Raw genomic sequence first — 23,878 nt, forward strand, 5'->3', positions numbered from 1 at the left:
GTTGGGTGCATAAATATTTACAATTGTTATATCCTCTTCTTGGATTGATCCCTTGATCATTGTGTAGTGTCCTTCTTTGTCTCTTGTAATAGTCCTTATTTTAAAGTCTATTTTATCTGTTATGAGAATTGTTACTCCAGCTTTCTTTTGATTTCCATTTGCATGGAATATCTTTTTCCATCCCCTCATTTTCAGTCTGTATGTGTCCCTAGGTCTGAAGTGGGTCTCTTGTAGACAACATATATACGGGTCTTGTTTTTGTATCCATTCAGTCAGTCTATGTGTTTTGGTGGGAGCATTTAATCCATTTACATTTAAGGTAATTATTGATATGTATGTTCCTACTACCATTTTCTTAATTGCTTTGGGTTTGTTATTGTAGGTCTTTTCCTTCTCCTGTGTTTCCTGCCTAGAGAAGTTCCTTTAGCATTTGTTGTAAAGCTGGTTTGGTGGTGCTGAATTCTCTTAGCTTTTGCTTGTCTATAAAGGTTTTAATTTCTCCATCGAATCTGAATGAGATCCTTGCTAGGTAGAGTAATCTTGGTTGTACGTTTTTCCCTTTCATCACTTTAAATATGTCCTGCCACTCCTTTCTGGCTGGCAGAGTTTCCGCTGAAAGTTCAGCTGTTAACCTTATGGGGATTCCCTTGTATGTTATATGTTGCTTTTCCCTTGCTGCTTTTAATATTTTTTCTTTGTATTTAATTTTTGATAGCTTGATTAATAGGTGTCTTGCCATGTGTCTAGTTGGATTTATCCTGTATGGGACTCTCTGCACTTCCTGGACTTGATTGACTATTTCCTTTCCCTTGTTAGAGAAGTTTTCAACTATAATCTCTTCAAATATTTTCTCAGACCCTTTCTTTTTCTCTTCTTCCTCTGGGACCCCTATAATTCGAATGTTGGCATTTGATGTTGTCCCAGAGGTCTCTGAGACCGTCCTCAATTCTCTTCATTTTTTTTCTTTATTCTGCTCTCCAGTGGTTATTTCCACTATTTTCTCTTCCAGGTCCCTTATCCGTTCTTCTGCCTCAGTTATTCTGCTATTGATTCCTTCTAGAGAATTTATAATTTCATTTATTGTGTTGTTCATCACTGTTTGTTTGCTCTTTAGTTGTTTTAGGTCCTTGTTAAACGTTTCTTGTATTTTCTCCATTCTATTTCCAAGATTTTGGATCACCTTTACTATCATTACTCTGAATTCTTTTTCAGGTAGACTGCCTATTTCCTCTTCATTTGTTTAATGGTGGGTTTTTACCTTGCTCCTTCATCTGCTGTGTGTTTCTCTGTCTTGTCATTTTGCTTATCTTACTGTGTTTGGGGTCTCCTTTTCACAGGCTGCATGTTCGTAGTTCCCATTGTTTTCATGTCTGCCCCCAGTGGCTGAGGTTGGTGCAGTGGGTTGTGTAGGCTTCCTGGTGGAGGGGACTGGTGCCTGTGTGCTGGTGGATGAGGCTGGATCTTATCTTTCTGGTGGGCAGGACCGCGTCTGGTGGTGTGTTTTGGGGTGTCTGTGACCTTATGATTTTAGGCAGCCTCTCTGCTAATGGGTGGCATTGTGTTCCTGTCTTGCTAGTTGTTTGGCATAGGGTGTCCAGCACTGTAGCTAGTTGGTCATTGAGTGGAGCTGGGTCTTTGCGTTGAGTTGGAGATCTCTGGGATAGTTTTCACCGTTTGATATTACGTGGAGCTGGGAGGTCTATGGTGGACCAAGGTCCAGAACTTGGCACTCCCACCACAGAGGCATAGGTCTGACACCCAGCTGGAGCACGAAGACCCTGTCAGCCACCTGGCTAAGAAGAAAAGGGAGAAAAAGCGAAAGGAAGAAAGAAAAAAATAAAATAAAATAAAGCTAATAAAATAAAAAATAAAAATAATTATTAAATTTTAAAAAATCTATAAATAATTAAAAAAAGAAAAAAAAGAAAGAAAGAAAGAAGAGAGCAACCAAACCAAAAAATGAAATCCACCAATGATAACAAGCATTTAAAACTATACTAAAAAAAAAAAAAAGACAAAAAACGGAAAGACAGAACCCTAGGACAAATGGTAAAAGCAAAGCTATACAGACAAAATCACACAAAGAAGCATACACATACACCCTCACAAAAAGAGAAAAAGGAAAAAAATATATATATATCATTGCTCCCAAATTCCACCACCTCAATTTTGGGATGATTCATTGTCTATTCAGGTATTCCAGAGATGCAGGGTACATCAAGTTGACTGGGGAGATTTAATCCGCTGCCCCTGAGGCTGCTGGGAGAGATCTCCCTTTCTCTTCTTTGTTCGCACTGCTCCTGGGGTTCAGCTTTGGATTTGGCCCCACCTCTGCGTGTAGGTCGCCTGAGGGCGTCTGTTCCTGCCCAGACAGGACAGGGTAAAAGAAGCAGCTGATTTGGGGGCTCTGGCTCACTCAGGCCAGGGGGAGGGAGGGGTACGGATGCGGGGCAAGCCTGTGGTGGCAGAAGCCGGCGTGACGTTGCACCAGCCTGAGGCGCCCCGTGCGTTCTCCCGGGGAAGTTGTCCCTGGATCACGGGACCCTGGCGGTGGTGGGCTAAACAGGCTCCCGGGAGGGGCAGTGTGGATAGTGACCTGTGCTTGCACACAAGCTTCTTGGTGGCGGCATCAGCAGCCTTAGCATTTCATGCCCGTCTCTAGGGTCCGCGCTGGTAGCTGAGGCTCGTGCCCATCTCTGGATCTCGTTTAGGCGGTGCTCTGAATCCCCTCTCCTCTTGCTCCCCGAAACAATGGTCTCTTGCCTCTTAGGCGGGTCCAGACTTTTTCCCGGACACCCTCCTGGCTAGCTGTGGCGCACTAGCCCCCTTCAGGCTGTGTTCACACTGCCAACCCCAGTCTTCTCCCTGGGATCTGACCTCCGAAGCCCAAGCCTCAGCTCCCAGCCCCCGCCCGCCCTGGCGGGTGAGCAGACAAGCCTCTCGGGCTGGTGAGTGCTGGTCGGCACCGATCCTCTGTGCGGGAATCTCTCCGCTGTGCCCTCCTCACCCCTGTGGCTGCGCTCTCCTCCATGGCTCTGAAGCTTCCCCCTCCGCCACCCCCCCCCACCCTGTCTCAGCCAGTGAAGGGGCTTCCTAGTGTGTGGAAACTTTTCCTCCTTCACAGCTCCCTCCCAGAAGGGCAGGTCCCGTCCCTATTGTTTTGTCTCTGTTTTTTCTTTTTTCTTTTGCCCTACCAGGTACGTGGGGGAGTTTCTTGCCTTTTGGGAAGTCTGAGGTCTTCTGCCAGCGTTCAGTAGGTGTTCCGTAGGAGTTGTTCCACATGTAGATGTATTTCTGATGTATTTGTGGGGAGGAAGGTAATCTCCACGTCTTACTCTTCAGCCATCTTGAAGGTCTCCTCCCTCTGGCTTTTCTGATCTGCCAGGTCCACCTGCTGGGTCTTCTTAGCTACACTTTTAGGGACGATCAAATGGGAACAAGTCTTTCACGTCCCAGATTGCTTTTAGTTAAGAGCAGCTCCCCTTTATTGTGGGGGAACTGTACCAGGTGCTAACCCTACATTGTCATTACTCTTCACCCCTCGCATTTGAGGGAGGCCCAATCAATAGGACCCCTCCTCTCCCCACCTGAGTCCTAAACCAGTTGAAATAGGCAAAGGAGTTAGGCAGATGGAGATCAGAATGTTAGCTTTATTACAGATAAACTTTTTTGGAGTATATGGGGTAGGAGTGAGGCAACAATGAACTTCTACATACTATACCCCAGAATCAGACATTGAGCAAAAGTTTAGCAAATGGACAGATGTAAGTGAATCTGGAAGAGAGATTCCGCTGGTGCTGTAAGGCATGTTTATACAGCACTATATAATTGTAAGGTATTATTACTGAAATGGAAACTGCACAATGATCACGTTTTTTGTGCAGGCACTATGCTTGATTATTATTAAGGCTACTGCACTACAACAAACTATGTCCAAAGTCTTTTGCAAATTTCCCTCAGTTTACATGTAGCCACTATTTGCAACATTTCCTCCACACCAACCCCCTCAGAAAAGTGAAAGAGAAGAGCTTTTATTGTATTTCCATCTCTAATACTGTACTTACGGGTGCCATATGCAAGACGCATATGAAAGGCACAGCCACAGCGCACCTCCACGTGGGCATTGAGAGCCATTTACATTAGATTGTCCTGTTACAGAAGCTGCAGGCAAGTAAAATGTTTATTACTGTTATATTGCCTTTGCTTTCATTCTACATATACCTGCTGCTGAGCATCTGGTCTTGTATTAAAGAACGAGAGCACTTTGATGTTTTCTCTGGAACTTCAGTTTTTTTTTACTTTAACAAACATTGGCTCTCCCTGGCCTTCTTCCCCGGACAGTCCCAGAGACTAGACAGAGAAACCTTGGCATTAGCTGAACAAAACGCAGTCATGGCAAAGACTGCCTTGGCTTTCAACAGACAATCAAACAAACAAAAGCTGGTCTTTGCAATACCAAGGTAATCACTCTTCAAAGAGAAGTCCATGAAGTTTTATCTGGGTTTACTAAGGATATGGTCATTGCAGTTCACAGCAGCCCATCTCCTGCCACCCCAAGCCACTACATATGTCATCAGCCCCATTGCTGGCACAGCTAGTCATTGTCTGAGGCCCAACCATTCAGTTACCTAATCATTGTCTTCGGAAATCTTGAGCTGAGTAGACAACATTTTATGTTAGGTTAAATAACCAAAAAAACGTTAAATACAGTAAGAGGCAATATCATATATTTAGTATATTGGAAAGCTGTCTGGACTTAGACCAAGCTGGGTGGGAGGATTGGCTGTCACTTACCAGCTTTGGTTGTACCATTTGACCTCTTTGTGCTACATTATGAAATTCAGACAGCACGTGTGAAGCTTAAGAGGTGGGCCCTCGGATTCAATCAGAAAGGAGTGTGACCCTCAACACTGCCATTTGTCAACTCTATGACTTTGGGTGACTTACAAAACCATTCTATGCCTCGGATTTTTTCATCTGTAAAAGGAGTATCTCCTACCTAGGGTGACTGTGAGGATTAAACATGATGTTTGTAAGCACTCAAGAGAGTGCCTAGCCCATAGGAGTGTTCCATAAGAAGCAGCTATCATTATTACTAAGTGAGAAAACCTCTGTGAAGCCACTGGTAAACTACTATAGTTATACAGTCAGTTGTCAAATGAGTGTGCTGGTGACTGGTAATTTCAGAATTGAGGGGCAAGTGATCTCTATGGGAAGGTACACACTGAGCTTGGCTTTGAAGAGGTCTAGAGTTGGATGGACGGTTGGGGGTAAAGAGGATATGAAAAGGAGGAGAATGGTTTCATCAAGGGCAAGGAAGCAGGAATGTACATGGAATAATTTATGAACAGTGAATATGGCAGCTCATTGGAACAAAAGATTCACATGGGGTGGAAGGAGGAGGCGAGGAGTAAGTAGTAGGAAATAGGGTTGGGAAGGAATACTGGGAAAAGTTGTGAAAGCTCTCCCAGAATAATGAGTTTGGATGATCCCAAGGCAGTAGTGTACATGGAATATTTTTGAGTAGTGAGAAGACATAATGAAAGGAAGATTATTCTATACAGTAGTGATAGGCAAGTTGGAATGCAAATCTCAGAGGTTCTTTTTTTCTATTTTATCTGTGAACAAGACTGTGTAAACTTCGATGATGTTCAGTGGCCTTTAACAAGGATTTGTAAAATATTAACTCTCCTAGTGTTTATCCATAACTTAGTAACCATCAAATATTAATATTTCTATAGCTAACATTAAAAGCTAACATTCATGTAGCACTTTACAGTTAATGTAATATCGAGTAGCCCATTATAGTCATAAAAAGGTAAAATCCCAGGATGCTCTTGCCATGGGGAGTTGTCTAATAGGGCCACAAAAAGTAACTTAGAGGTGATAATTTTGGGGTGGTGGGTCATATTCTTTTGGAGTAGTTTTTTACTCTAGAAGATTTTCCTTACTGACAAAAATTAGAGAATAGTAAACTGGCAACTGCAAGAATTAGAATTACAGAACAAAACTGATAAAGATTTGAACTCTTAACTTGGAAAAATTATAATCTGATATTCTCTGAAATAATTTTAAAGATCTAGCACCCAGGAGACCACATTTTCAAATCTCACCTATATGGGGCAGAAAAGAGAATTAGAAGGGAATGTGCAACAACAATGACAAAATGGGGATCTGAACAGGATAGTTTTCTACTGAGGAGGGATTAGAGTCATTACCAAAACAAGAATGCATATTATTTGTAGATTATAATATTGATGATATCAAAAACTACTATTTGTTGAGCAACAAGTTAGGGTTATCCTAGAAGCATTTAGTCTTATTTCACTCTCATAACAACCTATCATCTACATCTTACAGATTAGGAAATTGAGGTTTAGTGTGACAATAACTTGCCCAAAGTTATACAGCTAATGAATGTAGGACTGATTTTTTTTTTTTAATTTTATTTATTTTTTATTTTTGGCTGTGTTGGGTCTTCGTTTCTGTGCGAGGGCTTTCTCCAGTTGCGGCGAGTGGGGGCCACTCTTCATCGCGATGCGCGGGCCTTTCACTATCGCGGCCTCTCTTGTTGCAGAGCACGGGCTCCAGACGGGCAGGCTCAGTAATTGTGGCTCACGGGCCCAGCTGCTCCGCGGCATGTGGGATCTTCCCGAACCAGGGCTTGAACCCGTGTCCCCTGCATTGGCAGGCAGACTCTCAACCACTGCTCCACCAGGGAAGCCCTGTAAGACTGATTTAAAGGCAGCTGTCTGACCTCCAAACTCACTCTCTTTCTACTGCACCCATTCAAATGTACAGGCATGCACACACACACACACACACACACACACACACACACATTTCCTAAAGTTGAATAAATATAATTAACATGTTCTCATGTGAAGAGTCAATAGTTACCCGTTGACAATTACCCATCCAGGTGATGTCAGCAAGCACTGTCCTGGGACTCAGGAGGGACAAGCCAGGTAAGCCAAAGCCCTTTCAGAAGGAGGCCTAAGTCAATACCTTGGATGAGTCCTTCTCACACTTATCCTTGTACTTATTCACTGTCCTCACAATATCCCTGTGTGGTCAGCAGGGTAGGTATTGTTTTTCTCATTATATATGGAGAACACTGAGTCCTAGAGGCTAAGTGACTCCCCCAAGGCCATACAGCTAGTACATGGCAGGGGTGGGACTCACGCAGGTCTTGTGACTCCAGATCTAGACTCTTCTTATTACAATCCAGCTGCTTCTAGAAGGTGCATCCACTTAGTATTTTAAGTATAAAACCCGGGTTTAAATCCAAATACTACTGTGGCAGAGGTATTAAATTCCACTGATAGTCAATGTTCCCTTATGTAAAAAAAGATAATAGATTGATGTGAAGATTAGGTGAAAGAAAGGAGAACACAGTTCATTGTTACTTCAGTCATGTATATTGGGTCCCGAGCTTGCTACAGATCATTTATTTATGCAAAAGGATTTGTTAACCACCTCCTATGTGCCAGGTATTGTGCTAGGTGCTGGAGACACAAAGATAACTGTGTTATTTATCTTTGAAGTTTTAGTACTGAGCACAATGGCAGGCAATGGTAGGAATGCACAAATTTGATATGAATGGGGTGGATAAAAGTAGATGAATAAATGAACAAATTAAACATAGATGAGACAGAAGAATTTTTAAACTTGTATATCAAAATACATCCATTCAACAAGAATATTGCACTATCCTGGATGCTATGGAAGACACAAGAATAAACAAAATACATGTTTTATCCTCAAAGAACAACAGGGCATAGTGGGAAGAACATGGGATTCGGAGTCAGAAGACCTGTATCTTAAATCTTGATTCTACTGCTTACTAGCTTAGCAACTTTGAACACATTTCTGGGCCTCAGTTTTCCCATCTGTAAAGTGAGGGTAACTGACCTTTCATGATTATTGAGAGGAATAGAATTTGTAACAGTGCTCTGAAAATTGTTATATAATGTTTTCATTATTATGCAAACATTCCATAAACATTTGCTACTGGCTATCAAATCCAAGTTTATTGGGGTGCTTGGAGAATTGCTTTAATTCCCTGCTTTGCTTTGGTGGTGAAGACTCTGCTGAAGGTCAGCAGTGATGGGACGAATGTGATTGGTATTATCATCGATTGCTTTCTTCTTCCCTGGAATCCACTCAAGACAATCATAGAAGCAGTTGCTCTAAAGGGCTTGTTAAGTTAAAAGGAGATGTGTCCACTAATCAAAGATAAAGGACCGTAACAAGTTTGAGCCCTGTGTCTAATGGTAACTAATAAGTTATAAGTTCATTGTTTTGTTTTATTGATTTATTTTTATTGAAGTATAGTTGATTTACAATGTTGTGCTAGTTTCTGGTGTACAGCAAAGTGATTCAATTATACATATACATATTCTTTTCCCATATAGGTTATTACAGAATATTGAGTTTAGTTCCCTGTGCTATACAGTAGGTCCTTGTTGCTTATCTATTTTATATACAGTTGTGTGTATATGTTAATCCCAAATCCCTAATTTATCCCTCCTCCCCCACCTTTCCCCTTTGGTAACCGTAAGTTTGTTTTCTATGTCTGTGAGTCTGTTTCTGTTTTGTAAATAAGTTCATTTGCATCACTTGTTTTAGATTTCACATATAAGTGATATCATATGATATTTTGTTTTAGATAACACTGAGCTACAGATTTTCTGTGCCTTTTGCCTTTCTTTCTGATTCAGGATTGAGTCTAGTCAATTAATGTATATCAGTCACCCATCATGTACGGGACTAGGGAATACTCCCTTGAGTAAACCATGATCCCTGCCTTCAAGGATCATGAGTGTGAGTCAGACATGAATGTAAATAATTACGATAAAGTATGAACACTTTACAACGGAGGTATGAAACAATCATCATAGTAAAAAGAGGTGTGATTGACCAGCTTTGCCATGAAAAGCAGTGAAGATTTTATAGAGGAGGTAACACCTGAAAGGGCCTTAATGTAAGAATAGGAGTTCACCAGATAGTGGAGGGAGAGGGCACCCCAGACAGAGAAAACAGCAAATGCAAAAGCAGAGAGAAACGAGAGAGTGTGAGAGTGCTTGACTTGTTAGGATGGGTGTGTGAAGAAGTGACTCAAGATGGGGCTGGTAGGTCAGGATCAAATTATGGTGCATCTTGAAAGTCATGCTGAGGACTTGGGGCTCTAGCTTATGAATCAGCATCCCCAGCACCTAGCAGAGTTCCTAAAAGTAAATGCCAATAAATATTTGTTAAATGAGAAAACTACAGCTAGTTATAGTAACTGAAATGGTTTCCCCTTTATCCAAATATCCCAACTCTCCATTCCTTTAGACTTTGAAAGAAGGAAAAATGTTTACCAAAAAAAGAGTGTCATCAGGAAAGAAAGAGAGAAAAGCAAGCAACATGAAGGGAGATGGTGCAGATGATGGAGCAGAAGAAAGCCACCAATAAGTAATGGCATGCAACAAACACATGGAAGGATGCTCAATATCACTAATCATTAGAGAAATGCAAATCGAAACTACAATGAGGTATCACCTCACATCAGTCAGAATGGCCATCAACAAAAAATCTACAAACAATAAATGCTGGAGAGGGTGTGGAGAAAAGGAAACCCTCTTGCACTGTTGGTGGGAATGTAAATTGATACAGCCACTATGGAGAACAGTATGGAGGTTCCTTAAAAAACTAAAAATAGAACTACCATATGACCCAGCAATCCCACTACTGGGCATATACCCTGAGAAAACCATAATTCAAAAAGAGTCATGTACCATAATGTTCAATGCAGCTCTATTTACAATAGCCAGGACATGGAAGCAACCTAAGTGTCCATCGACAGATGAATGGATAAAGAAGATGTGGCACATATATACAATGGAATATTACTCAGCCATAAAAAGAAACAAAATTGAGTTATTTGTAGTGAGGTGGATGGACCTAGAGTCTGTCATACAGAGTGAAGTAAGTCAGAAAGAGAAAAACAAATGCCGTACACTAACACATATGTATGGAATCTAAAAATAAAAAACAAGTGGTTCTGATGAACCTAGGGGCAGGACAGGAATAAAGATGCAGACGTAGAGAATGGACTTGAGGACACAGGGAGGGGGAAGGGTAAGTTGGGACGAAGTGAGAGAGTGGCATGGACATATATACACTACCAAATGTAAAATAGATAGCTAGTGGGAAGCAGCTGCATAGCACAGGGAGATCAGCTCAGTGCTTTGTGACCACCTAGAGGGGTGGGATAAGGAGGGTGGGAGGGAGGGAGATGCAAGAGGGAAGAGATACGGGGCCATATGTATATGTATAACTGATTCTCTTTGTTATAAAGCCGAAACTAACACACCATTGTAAAGCAATTATACTCCAATAAAGATGTTAAAAAAAAAAGAAAAAAAAAGAAGTAATGGCATGGGACTTGTTGCCGGACCCCTGGTGTGAAATCATGCCTAGCTATTTATTATCTATGAAAACTTTGGCAAGTCAAGTAACTACCTGAGCTTCAACTTCTGCATTGATCAATGGGAGTGGTAGGTAGTAATCCTTACTAAACTAAAGCATTGTGTGAGGGATCAAACCAGATTTCTAAAGAAGCTCTTTGAAGGGGCAAAAATTATGCACATTTTGGGCAAACCTGACACCATTCAAGCGAAGTTAAGGGTCTCTGGGTGGAGGAGTGTGGGGTGGAGAATTACACACGGAGTCAAGACACGGAACTTGACAGCCCAGCATGACTGATTCCAGTTTTCAAGAGCAGCGAGAGCCTTGCTAACACTGGCAAATGATTGCCATTTCCCTTGTCAGGCAGTGACAGGAGTTAGTTGACCTGAAAATTCACTAATAGTTCCATTAGAGAAGCCTTGGAAGTAGCCATCTTTTTACTCATCCTGGTCAATTAACAACGAATTAATGCCAGACATATCTTCAATTGAGCTGAATGCTGATTTTCCCCCATTTTGCTAAAGATATCCTTTTATAGCAGGACAGCTGGCTGGGAATAATGCTGCTTTTCTTCCCAAGGCTGCTCTGGAGTATTTCTGAACCAATGTCAGCTCTAGGCATTGATGAGGTAGCAGGTCAAATCCTGACTTTGACAGAGGATACCCAGGTTCAAGTGCCAGCTCGTCCACACACCAGCTTCGTGTTCGTGGAAAAATAACTAAAACTTTAAGAAGCTCAGTGTTCTCACACGTAAATTGAAAGGAGAGAGATGAATGCTAAGGTCACTTTCAGCAATAAAATGCCGTGAGAACATTGTAAAGCGGTTTCAGGCATGTTGGTGTTATGGCGGGCTGGACTTGGGGAATGTGGGAGGAGCATTGGACTTCTCCTATGTACTCAGAACTAGGAGTCAGGACACTGCGTTAAGTCTTGACCCTCGTTTTAGTTCAGTGGTTCTCAACCAGGGGAGGTAAGTGAAGGTGGGGTGTGAGGGGGATTTTGCTCCCCACTGAATATTTGGCAATATCTGGAGACATTTTTGGTTGTCACTATTGGGGGTGTTACTGGCATCTAGTGGGTAGAGACCAGGGAGACTGCCAAATATCCTCCAGTGCACACGACAGGTCCCCTCAACAAAGAATTATCCAGCCCAAAATGTCAGTGGTGCCGAGGTTGAGAAAAACCTGCACTAGTATGTTGGATAGTTTTGGCCAAGTCACAGCTTTTTGGTTTTTGTTCTCAGTGTCCTCATTTGTAAAAGACAGATGATAATAATATCTGCCTCTATCATCTCACAAGGTCGACAACCAAATTAGGTAACAAATCAAAAGTGCCTTGAAATTTAATGTGCTTCAAAATGAAGGAATATTATCCTCATTATTAACCCACATTTGCTGTTCCACAAGCCATTCATTGGGGTCTATCCACTTATTCTTCTCGTGAACATGTGGTCTAAGATGCTTCTCCAGTTTGTGGCAGTGATTTCAATATTTGACCTTGTTAGATTAATTAAACAAGGAGGCCGTTAGACTAATGCCATAGCAGCTTGCACAAGCAAACCAAAATCTAAGGCTGTGCTTTCCTCAAGGGTATGTAATTGAAGCCTAAGGACAACCAATCACAAACAGCCAACTAGGCTTTAAGCTATAACCAATCAATAATTTCCTTACTTTGCTTCCATGTTTTCTTTCCCCAGCTCCTGTTGGTGGAATGTTCCAAGCCACTTCCACTTTGGTGCCACCTGATTCAAACTGATATTTGCTCAAATAAACTCCTAAAATGTTTAATATGCCTCAGTTTATCTTTTAATAACCTCTAGGAGTTATGAACCTTGCTCCCAAACTCAAGTATTCAAGAAATATGTTTTATGCTTTTATTGTTAAAGTATATTCCTATTACAAGCCCTCATCTGGCATGGGCCAAACTCTCAATCTTGGCCAGTGATTCACAATTTAAAGGTTATACTCCACTTATATTATTATAAAATATTGGCTATATTCTCCATGTTGTACAATGTATCTTTGTAGCTTATTTTACACCTAGTAGTTTGTATCTCTTAATCCATACCCCTATATTTCCTCTCCCCACTGGTAACCAATAATTTGTTCTCTATATCTATGAGTCTGCTTCTTTTTTGTTATATTCCCTAGTTTCTTTTATTTTTTAGATTCCGCATATAAGTAATATCTTACAGTATTTGTCTTTCTCTGTCTGACTTATTTCACTTAGCATAATGCCCTCCAAGTCCATCCATGTTGCTGCAAATGGCAAAATTTTGTTCTTTTTTAATACTACTACTTGAGTAGTATTCCACTGTGTATATATACCACATCTTCTTTATCCATTCATCTATTGATGGACGCTTAGGTTGTTTCCATATCTTGGTAATTGTAAATAATGCTACTAAGAACATTGGGGTGCATGTATCTTTTTGAATTAGTGTTTTTGTTTTTGTTTTTGTTTTCAGATATATACGCAGGAGTGGAATTGCTGGGTCATATGGTAGTTCTCTTTTTAGTTTTAGACTTCCCAAAAGGCAAGAAAATCCCCATGCACCTGGGTAGGGCAAAAGGAAAAAGAAAAAAAAGAGACAAAAGAACACCTGCACCTCTGGGAGGGAGCTGTGAAGGAGGAAAAGATTCGACACACTAGAAGCACCTTCACTGGCGGAGATGGGGGGTCGGGGGGGTGGGCAGTGGGGGAAGCTTCGGAGCCACGGAGGAGAGCGCAGCAACAGGGGTGCGGAGGGCAAAGTGGAGAGATTCCCGCACAGAGGATCGGCGCCGAGCAGCACTCACCAGCCCGAGAGGCTTGTCTGCTCAACCGCTGGGACGGGTGGGGCCTGGGAGCTGAGGCTCTGGCTTCGGAGGTCAGATTCCAGGGAGAGGACTGGGGTTGGCTGTGTGAACACAGCCTGGAGGGGGCTAGTGGGCGACGGCTAGCCGGGAGGGAGTCCGGGAAAAAGTCTGGACCCGCCTAAGAGGCAAGAGACCATTGTTTCGGGGAGCAAGAGGAGAGGGGATTCAGAGCACTGCCTAAACGAGATCCAGAGAAGGGCACGAGCTGCAGCTACCAGCGCGGACCCCAGAGACGGGCATGAAATGCTAAGGCTGCTGCTGCAGCCACCAAGAAGCCTGTGAGCAAGCACAGGTTACTCTCCACACCTCCCCTACTGGGAGCCTGTTTAGCCCACTACCGCCAGGGTCCCGTGATCCAGGGACAATTTCCCCGAGAGAACACACGACGCGTCTCAGCCTGGTGCAACGTCACACTGGCCTCTGCCACCGCAGGCTCGCCCCACATTCTGTACCCCTCCCTCCCCCCGGCCTGAGTGAGCCAGAGCCCCCTAATCAGCCACTGCTTTAACCCCCTCCTGTCTGGGTGGGGAACAGATGCCTGAGGGTGACCTACACGCAGAGGCGGGGCCAAATCCAAAGCTGAACCCCAGGAGCTGTGCGAACAAAGAAGAGAAAGGGAAATCTCTCCCAGCAGCCTCAGGAACAGCGGATTAAATCGACATAATCAACTTGATGTACCCGGCATCTCTGGAATACCTGAATAGACAACGAATCATCCCAAAATTGAGGCAGTGAACTTTAGGAGCAACTGTAGACTTGGGGTTTGCAGTCTGCAACAGATTTGTTTCTGATATTTATGTCTATCTTAGTTTAGTTTTTACAGCTTGTTATCATTGGTGGATTTGTTTATTGGTTTGGTTGCTCTCTTCTTTTTTTTAAAAATTATTATTTTTCTATGTTAATAATTTTTTATTTATTATTTTTTTAATTTTTCTTTTTGTTCTTTTTTTCTTCTCCCTTTTCTTCTTAGCCATGTGGCTGACAGGGTCTTAGTGCTGCAGCCTGGTGTCAGGCCTGAGCCTCTGAGGTGGGAGAGCCAAGTTCAGGACATTGGACCACCAGAGACCTCCTGGCCCCACGTAATATCAATCAGCGAGACCTCTTCCACAGACCTCCATATCAACAGTAAGACCCAGCTCCACCCAATGGCGAACAAGCTCCAATGCTGGACACCCTATGCCAAACAACTAGCAAGACAGGAACACAACGCCACCCATTAGCAGAGAGGCTGCCTAAAATCATAAGGTCACAGACACCCCAAAACACACCACCGGACGTGGTCCTGCCCACCAGGAAGACAAGATCCAGCCTCATCCACCAGCACACAGGCACCAGTCCCCTCCACCAGGAAGCCAACACAACCCACTGAACCAACCTCAGCCACTGGGGGCAGGCATGAAAACAACGGGAACTACGAACATGCAGCCTGTGAAAAGGAGACCCCAAGCGCATTAAGTTAAGCAAAATGACAAGACAGAGAAACACACAGCAGATGAAGGAGCAAGGTAAAAATCCACCAGACCAAAAAAATGAAGAGGAAGTAGGCAGTCTACCTGAAAAAGAATTCAGAGTAATGATAGTAAAGGTGTTCCAAAATCTTGGAAATAGAATGGAGAAAATACAAGAAACGTTTAACAAGGACCTACAACAACTAAAGAGCAAACAAACAGTGATGAACAACACAATAAATGAAATTATAAATTCTCTAGAAGGAATCAATAGCAGAATAACTGAGGCAGAAGAACGGATAAGGGACCTGGAAGAGAAAATAGTGGAAATAACTACTGGAGAGCAGAATAAAGAAAAAAAATGAAGAGAATTGAGGACGGTCTCAGAGACCTCTGAGACAACATCAAATGCACCAACATTTGAATTATAGGGGGTCCCAGAGGAAGAAGAGAAAAAGAAAGGGTCTGAGAAAATATTTGAAAGGTTATAGTTGAAAACTTCCCTAACAAGGGAAAGGAAATGGTCAATCAAGTCCAGGAAGTGCAGAGAGTCCCATACAGGATAAATCCAAGTAGACACATGGCAAGGCACCTGTTAATCAAGCTATCAAAAATTAAATACAAAGAAAAATATTAAAAGCAGTAAGGGAAAAACAACAAATAATATACAAGGGAATCCCCATAAGGTTAACAGCTGAACTTTCAGCAGAAAGTCTGCAAGCCAGAAGGGAGTGGCAGGACATATTTAAAGTGATGAAAGGGAAAAACGTACAACCAAGATTACTCTACCAAGCAAGGATCTCATTCAGATTCTATGGAGAAATTAAAACCTTTATAGACAAGCAAAAGCTAAGAGAATTCAGCACCACCAAACCAGCTTTACAACAAATGCTAAAGGAACTTTTCTAGGCAGGAAACACAGGAGAAGGAAAAGACCTACAATAACAAACCTAAAGCAATTAAGAAAATGGTAATAGGAACATACATATCAATAATTACCTTAAATGTAAATGGATTAAACGCTCCCACTAAAAGACATAGACTGACTGAATGGATACAAAAACAAGACCCGTATATACGCTGTCTACAATAGACCCACTTCAGACTTAGGGACACATACAGACTGAAAGTGAGGGGATGGAAAAAGATATTCAATGCAAATGGAAATCAAAAGAAAGCTGGAGTAGCAATTCTCATATCAGACAAAATAGACTTTAAAATAAGGACTATTACAAGAGACAAAGAAGGACACTACACAATGATCAAGGGATCAATCCAAGAAGAAGATATAACAATTGTAAATATTTATGCACCCAACATAGGAGCACGTCAATACATAAGGCAAATGCTAACAGCCATAGAAGGGGAAAACGACAGTAACACAATCATACTAGGGGACTGTAACACCCCAATTTCACCAATGGACAGATCATCCAAAATGAAAATAAATAAGGAAACACAAGCTTTACATGACACATTAGACAAGATGGACTTAATTAATATTTATAGGACATTCCATCCAAAAACAACAGAATACACTTTCTTCTCAAGTGCTCATGGAACATTCTCCAGGATAGATCATATCTTGGGTCACAAATCAAGCCTTGGTAAATTTATGAAAATTGAAATCGTATCAAGTATCTTTTCCGACCACAACGCTACGAGGCAAGATATCAATTACAGGAAAAAAACTGTAAAAAATAGAAACACATGGAGGCTAAGCAATACGCTACTAAATAACCAAGAGATCACTGAAGAAATGAAAGAGGAAATCAAAAAATACCTATAAACAAATGACAATGAAAACACGACGACCCAAAACCTATGGGATGCAGCAAAAGCAGATCTAAGAGGGAAGTTTATAACAATACAATCCTACCTTAAGAAACAAAAAACATCTCAAATAAACAACCTAACCTTACACCTAAAGCAATTAGAGAAAGAGGAACAAAAACCCCCAAAGTTAGCAGAAGGAAAGAAATCATAAAGATCAGATCAGAAATAAATGAAAAAGAAATGAAGGAAACAATAGCAAAGGTCAATAAAACTAAAAGCTGGTTCTTTGAGAAGATAAACCAAACTGATAACCATTAGCCAGATTCATCAAGAAAAAGAAGGGAGAAGACTCAAATCAACAGAATTAGAAATGAAAAAGGAGAAGTAACAATTGACACTGCAGAAATACAAAGGATCATGAGAGATTACTACAAGCAACTATTTGCCAATCAAATGGACAACCTGGAAGAAATGGGCAAATTCTTAGAAAAGCACAACCTTCTGAGACGGAACCAGGAAGAAACAGAAAATATAAACAGACCAATCACAAGCACTGAACTTGAAACTGTGATTAAAAATCTTCCAACAGGGCTTCCCTGGTGGCGCAGTGGTTAAAAATCTGCCTCGCAATGCAAGGGACACAGGTTCAAGCCCTGGTCCGGGAGGATCCCACATGCCGCGGAACAACTAAGCCTGTGCACCACAACTACTGAGCCTGCGCTCTAGAGCTCACGAGCCACAACTACTGAAGTCCGCATGCCACAACTACTGAAGCCTGTGCACCCTAGAGCCCATGCTCCATAACAATAGAAACCACCGCAATGAGAAGCCCACACACCACAACCAAGAGAGCCTCCACTCACTGCAACTAGAGAAAGCCTGTGTGCAGCAACAAAGACCCAACGCAGCCAAAAATAAAAATTAATTAATTAATTAATTATTTAAAATATCATTAAAAATAAATCTTCCAACAAACAAAAGCCCAGGACCAGATGGCTTCACAGGCGAATTCTATCAAACATTTAGAGAAGAGCTAACACCTATCCTTCTCAAACTCTTCCAAAATATAGCAGAGGGAGGGACACTCACAAACTCATTCTACGAGGCCACCATCACCCTGATACCAAAACCAGACAAAGATGTCACAAAAAAGAAAACTACAGGCCAATATCACTGATGAACATAGATGCAAAAATCCTCAATGAAATACTAGCAAACAGAATCCAACAGCACATTAAAAGGATCATACACCATGATCAACTGAGGTTCATCCCAGGAATGCAAGCATTCTTCAATATACACAAATCAATCAATGTGATACACCATATTAACAAATTGAAGAATAAAAACCATATGATTATCTCAACAGATGTGGAAAAAGCTTTTGACAAAATTCAACACCAATTTATGAAAAAAACTCTCTAGAAAGTGGGCATAGAGGGAACCTACCTCAACATAATAAAGGCCATATATGACAAATCCACAGCCAACATCGTTCTCAATGGTGAAAAACTGAAACCATTTCCTCTATGATCAGGAACAAGACAAGGTTGCCCACTCTCACCACTATTGTTCAACATAGTTTTGGAAGTTTTAGTCACATCAATCAGAGAAGAAAAAGAAATAAAAGGAATCCAAATCGGAAAAGAGAAAGTAAAACTGCCACTGTTTGCAGATGACATGATACTATACATAGAGAATCCTAAAGATGTTACCAGAAAACTACTAGAGCTAATCAGTGAATTTGGTAAAGTATCAGGATACAAAATTAATGCACAGAAATCTCTTGCATTCCTATACACTAACGACAAAAAATCTGAAAGCGAAATTAAGGAAACTCCCATTAACCATTGCAACAAAAAGAATAAAATACTTAGGGATAAACCTACCTAAGGAGACAAAAGACCTGTATGCAGAAAGCTATAAGACACTGATGAAAGAAATTAAAGATGATACAAACAGATGGAGAGATATACATGTTCTTTGACTGGAAGAATCAACATTGTGAAAATGACTCTACTACCCAAAGCAATCTACAGATTCAATGCAATCCCTATCAAACCACCAATGGCATTTTTCACAGAACTAGAACAAAAAATTGCACAATTTGTATGGAAACACAAAAGACCCCGAATAGACGAGGCAATCTTGAGAAAGAACAATGGAGCTGGAGGAATCCGGCTCCCTGACTTCAGACTATACTACAAAGCTACAGTAATCAAGACAGTATGGTACTGGCACAAAAACAGAAACATAGATCAATGGAATGGGATAGAAAGCCCAGAGACAAACCCACGCACATATGGTCACCTTATCTTTGATAAAGGAGGCAAGCATATACAGTGGAGAAAAGACAGCCTCTTCAATAAGTGGTGTTGGGAAAACTGCACAGGTACATGTAAAAGAATGAAATTAGAACACTCCCTAACACTATACACAAAAATAAAGTCAAAATGGATTAAAGAGCTAAATGTAAGGCCAGACACTGTAAAACTCTTAGAGGAAAACATAGGCAGAACACTCTATGACATAAATCACAGCAAGATCCTTTTTGACCCACCTCCTAGAGTAATGGAAATAAAAACAAAAATAAACAAATGGGACTTAATGAAACTTAAAAGCTTTTGCACAACAAGGAAACCATAAACAAGACAAAAAGACAACCCTCAGAATGGGAGAAAATATTTGCAAATGAAACAACTGACAAAAGATTAATCTCCAAAATTTACAAGCAACTCATGCAGCTCAATATCAAAAAACACAAACAATCCAATCCAAAAATGGGCAGAAGACTTAAATAGACATTTCTCCAAAGAAGGTATACAGATTGCCAACAAACACATGAAAGAATGCTCAACATCACTAATCATTAGAGAAATGCAAATCAAAACTACAATGAGATATCATCTCACACCGGTCAGAATGGCCATCATCGAAAAATCTACAAATAATAAATGCTGGAGAGGGTGTGGAGAAAAGGGAACCCTCTGGCACTGTTGGTGGGAATGTAAATTGATACAGCCACTATGGAGAACAATACGGAGGTTCCTTAAAAAACTAAAAATAGAACTACCATACAACCCAGCAATCCCACTACTGGGCATATACCCTGAGAAAACCATAATTCAAAAAGAGTCATGTACCATAATGTTCATTACAGCTCTATTTTTACAATAGGCAGGACATGGAAGCAACCAAAGTGTCCATTGACAGATGAATGGATAAAGAAGATGTGGCACATATATACAATGGACTATTACTCAGCCATAAAAAGAAACAAAATTGAGCTATTTGTGTGAGGTGGATGGACATAGAGTCTGTCATACAGAGTGAAGTAAGTCAGAAAGAGAAAAACAAATACTGTATGCTAACACATATATATGGAATCTAAAAAAAACAAACAAAAAAATGGTTATAAAGAACCTAGGGGCAGGACAGGAATAAAGACGCAGATGTACAGAATGGACTTGAGGACATGGGGAGGGGGAAGGGTAAGTTGGGACGAAGTGAGAGAGTGGCATGGACATATATACACTACCAAATGTAAAATAGATAGGTAGTGGGAAGCAGCCGCATAGCACAGGGAGATCAGCTCAGTGCTTTGTGACCACCTAGAGGGGTGGGATAGGGAGGGTGGGAGGGAGGGAGACGCAAGAGGGAAGAGTTATGGGAACATATGTATATGTATAACTGATTCACTTTGTTATAAAGCAGAAACAAACACACCATTGTAAAGCAATTATACTCCAATAAAGTTGTTAAAAAAAAAAAGTAAAAATTCAAAGAAAAAAAATGGGCATAATTCCAGGACTGAGGCTGTGTAGGTTAGGAATATAAACTTTTGGACTACAAAAAAAAATAGAAAAGAAAAAAGAAAAGCCAGAGGCTCCAGGACCCCAGAGAGACTTTTGGAAGGGAACCAGCATTGCCACCCTGAGCTGAGGACTGTCACTGGGAGCCATAAAAAATATTGGAAGCGTGCAAAATGTTGTGATGTTATTATGATTATTCTTCTACATTCCAACATACATCACCCCCACTGCCCTATTACTATCACATAGTTACATGCACACACACACACACACACACACACACACATGTGAGCTCTATGAGGGCAGGGTCCTTGTCAGTCTTGGTCAACACCATATCCCGAGAGTCTAAAACTGTGTCCAGAGATATTAAGGCATTCAGAGAGTACATTTGTGGAATTTATTCAGTCATTTACTCATTCATTCCACAGACATGTAGTGGGTGCTTACTATGTGCTAGCCACCATGGCAGGCCTTCTTATGTGTAGTGTGTTGGGAAGAGGGCACAGTTCTGAAACTGCCCCTGCTTTATGACCCCCAGCAATGCATGCGCCTCTCTAGGCCTTAGTTCCTTCACCCTCACAAAGAGGGGCTGGCTGTATGGCTCCTCTGCCCCTTCCATGGCCGTCATTTCCTGAGGATGGAGGCTGACCCTCCATGGCTGCAGGAAACAATCCAGTTCTTCAATGAACTCTTCTGTGCCCTGAGAGTTGTTGGCAAGGAGGCTGTTTGTTTAGCCAGCGATGTTTGGTGGGCTCACACCCCAGAGGAATGTTTTTCTGGACCATGATGAGTGAAGCCTTCCTCTATGCTTCTGAGATTTCTTTCACCTTTCAGAGCTTCGAGCTTCTCTGGAGTTTGAGAAACTTGTTGTTGTTTTTCTTCAATATGTGTTGCATTGGGGTGGCTCCAAGCCTGGTAGGAATTTGTCTTTATTTAATTATTTGCCCAGGATGTTACGTTTTGGAATTGCCTTGGGGGAGTAGGCATTACCAATTGACAGAATGCTTCATGGGAGCCTGTCAAACTGCTCCTCTGGTAGGCTTCTTGGATAGGTTAAAAAAAAAATGGCACCCAACTGCCAGGTACTTTTATGCTTCCCCAGGTTTCTTGCAAAGTTGATTTTGATTTGAGTGGCATTGACCCTCACATAGCTGATGAGAATATCGACCATAAATCCAGAGGGCAAAAAGGGAATTTGAGAAAGAAGTCATCCCTTCCCTTCTTACCCAGATGTTGCCTTTTTCTTAAAGAAGAAAAATAGTCATGTGTCTCTGAACCCCAAGAGGTGAGGTGACGCCAGGGATTGTCTCTGCCACAGTGAGTCTGTCAGGACACAGACTGACCCTAGGTCTCTGAGCAGCATCTGGCTACTGTCCACACCTGGTGGCCCACCTGATCTCTGCTAGTCCTGGCTCTTCCACTAACTGACTGTGGGACCTTGAGCAAATTGTTTCCCTCTCTGAGCCAAAGTCTTTTCTTCTAAAGCTGAGAAGGTTGGTCCAGTGAACTCCGAGTTCTTTCCAATTTTAACGTTTTCTGTGTCTGAGACTCAGCGGCACGCTTCTGCCTCTCTTGAGGCTCCCAGACTCCAGACCCTGCCTGCTGAGATCTCCTTGGATTTGATCCCTTTCTGCCTTTGACCTAGAGCAGCTGTAGGCAGACTTTTTGGGTAAAGGTCTAGATAGTAAATACTTTAGGCTTGTGGTCATACAGTCTCTGTTGCAACTACTCAACTCTGCCATCATAGCCGAAAGCAGCCATCAACAACACATAGTGGGTTGGGTGTCCCTGTGTTCGAGCACAACTTCATTTACGAAAACAGGCACCTGCCTCACTGACAGTAGTTTGTGACTCCTGACCTAAAGTATCGTCGCGACACTCCCACCTCCTTTCATATTCCCTTCTCGGCCCCCATACACACAGGTTCTGGTACATCCTGACCTGTCCTGCTGACTACACCCTGGCACAATGATCGAGTAATTTTGAGATGGTGATTATTTGTCCCCTTTCTAATATGTAACGGCCAAAAGGTATTGGTTTGGTTTTGTTTATTTAGCCATTTATCCACTCATCCTTTCTTCCATCCATTTCATTCAACACACATTTACTGATCATCTACCATAGGGCAGACACGCCTGGGTTCTGGGAATACATGAGGAAGTGTTGCCCATGGTTTGGTGGGGTGCCCAGCTCCACGCCACCAGGAGCCTGTGCACTTGACGGTGAGAGCCGTCCAAGGCCCAGTCCGCTTGCTGTCCTGCTTCCTTTTTTCCCTTTTCATACTTGCCCAGGATCCTAAAAACATCTACATTCTAATTGTGTTGCCTTTATTCAATTTGTAAATACAGCCGCCTCCTCTTACCCCACCTCCACCCCCAGGTCTCTTAACTTGAGGAGGTATTTTCTCCTTAGTTAAATGAGACTTGATTATATTTTCTATCTGTCCAAAGAGGACATTACACAAAACAGCAGAAGGTACTTCTCTTATACTCTCAACAGAAGTAAATTACCTTTGGGATAGCATTGCCAACAAGGAGAACACTTCATTCTTAGAATTTCTATATATTCATATAGAATCCCAGCTGAACCAGGGGGAAAAAATGCCAAAATAGCCAGGTTAGCTGAGTCACTCCTTTAGCAAGAAGATTTTACTAGCAGGAAAAAAAAAAGAGGAAAATCAATATTCCTTTGTCTAGACTAGAGAAAGTGCTAAAGTTATGTAGGTCATTAAAGAGCAATGGCTACAAATAAAAATGAATACCTCTCATCACTAGTAGTAAAGTTGCTGTTGAGTTTTATATCTCTCACCAGGAGATACACATAAATTTTCAGATATGGCAAACAAGGAAATAAATTGACCCGCAAATCTCAGACACAGAAAATTGAGAAAAGAATGTTCTGATTTGAAATTACAATAAAAATTTCTAATAACATATACTCTGTTATTCTTTCAGGAGAAAATGATTCTTTGAATAATAACAGATGATGGTGATGTCAATAGCAGTGATGATTTTGCTCAGAAAATGAATTATTTGAGTGGGTGCATCGCCAATTTCAGGCCACTGGAATTCCACTTATTACATAATATATAATTGAGTGAATAAGTGTGCTCATCTCTTCCTCACTTTTCTCCCCATCTTTCCTTTCTCAAATGTTTATTGAACCGCCCATGATGTTTTAAGCACTGAACTAGGTTCTGGAAATAAAATGAAAGATAAGACACCATCATTCTTCTGTGACACCATCATTCACCAAAATCCTTCGGTGGCTGGCCCTTGCTGTTAGGGTAGTTTAAACACACTCTGTCCCCTGCCCATCTCTCCAGCTGCATTTCTCCTCACTCCTTCTCATGCTTTGGTGCTGCAGTCTTCTGGACCTTCCAGTTTCCCTACATGCCCCAAGGCCCTCTTCCCTCAGTGCCTTCCCACTTGGTGTTTCCTAGCCCACCTTCCCTCCACCACCCCCCTCCCTCCCAACAACCAGAGAATACACCTTGCCCCGCCTAACTCCTAAGCAACCTTACAGTTGC

Source organism: Eubalaena glacialis, chromosome 3 (genome assembly GCF_028564815.1).
Source record: "Eubalaena glacialis isolate mEubGla1 chromosome 3, mEubGla1.1.hap2.+ XY, whole genome shotgun sequence".
NCBI lineage: Eukaryota > Metazoa > Chordata > Mammalia > Artiodactyla > Balaenidae > Eubalaena > Eubalaena glacialis.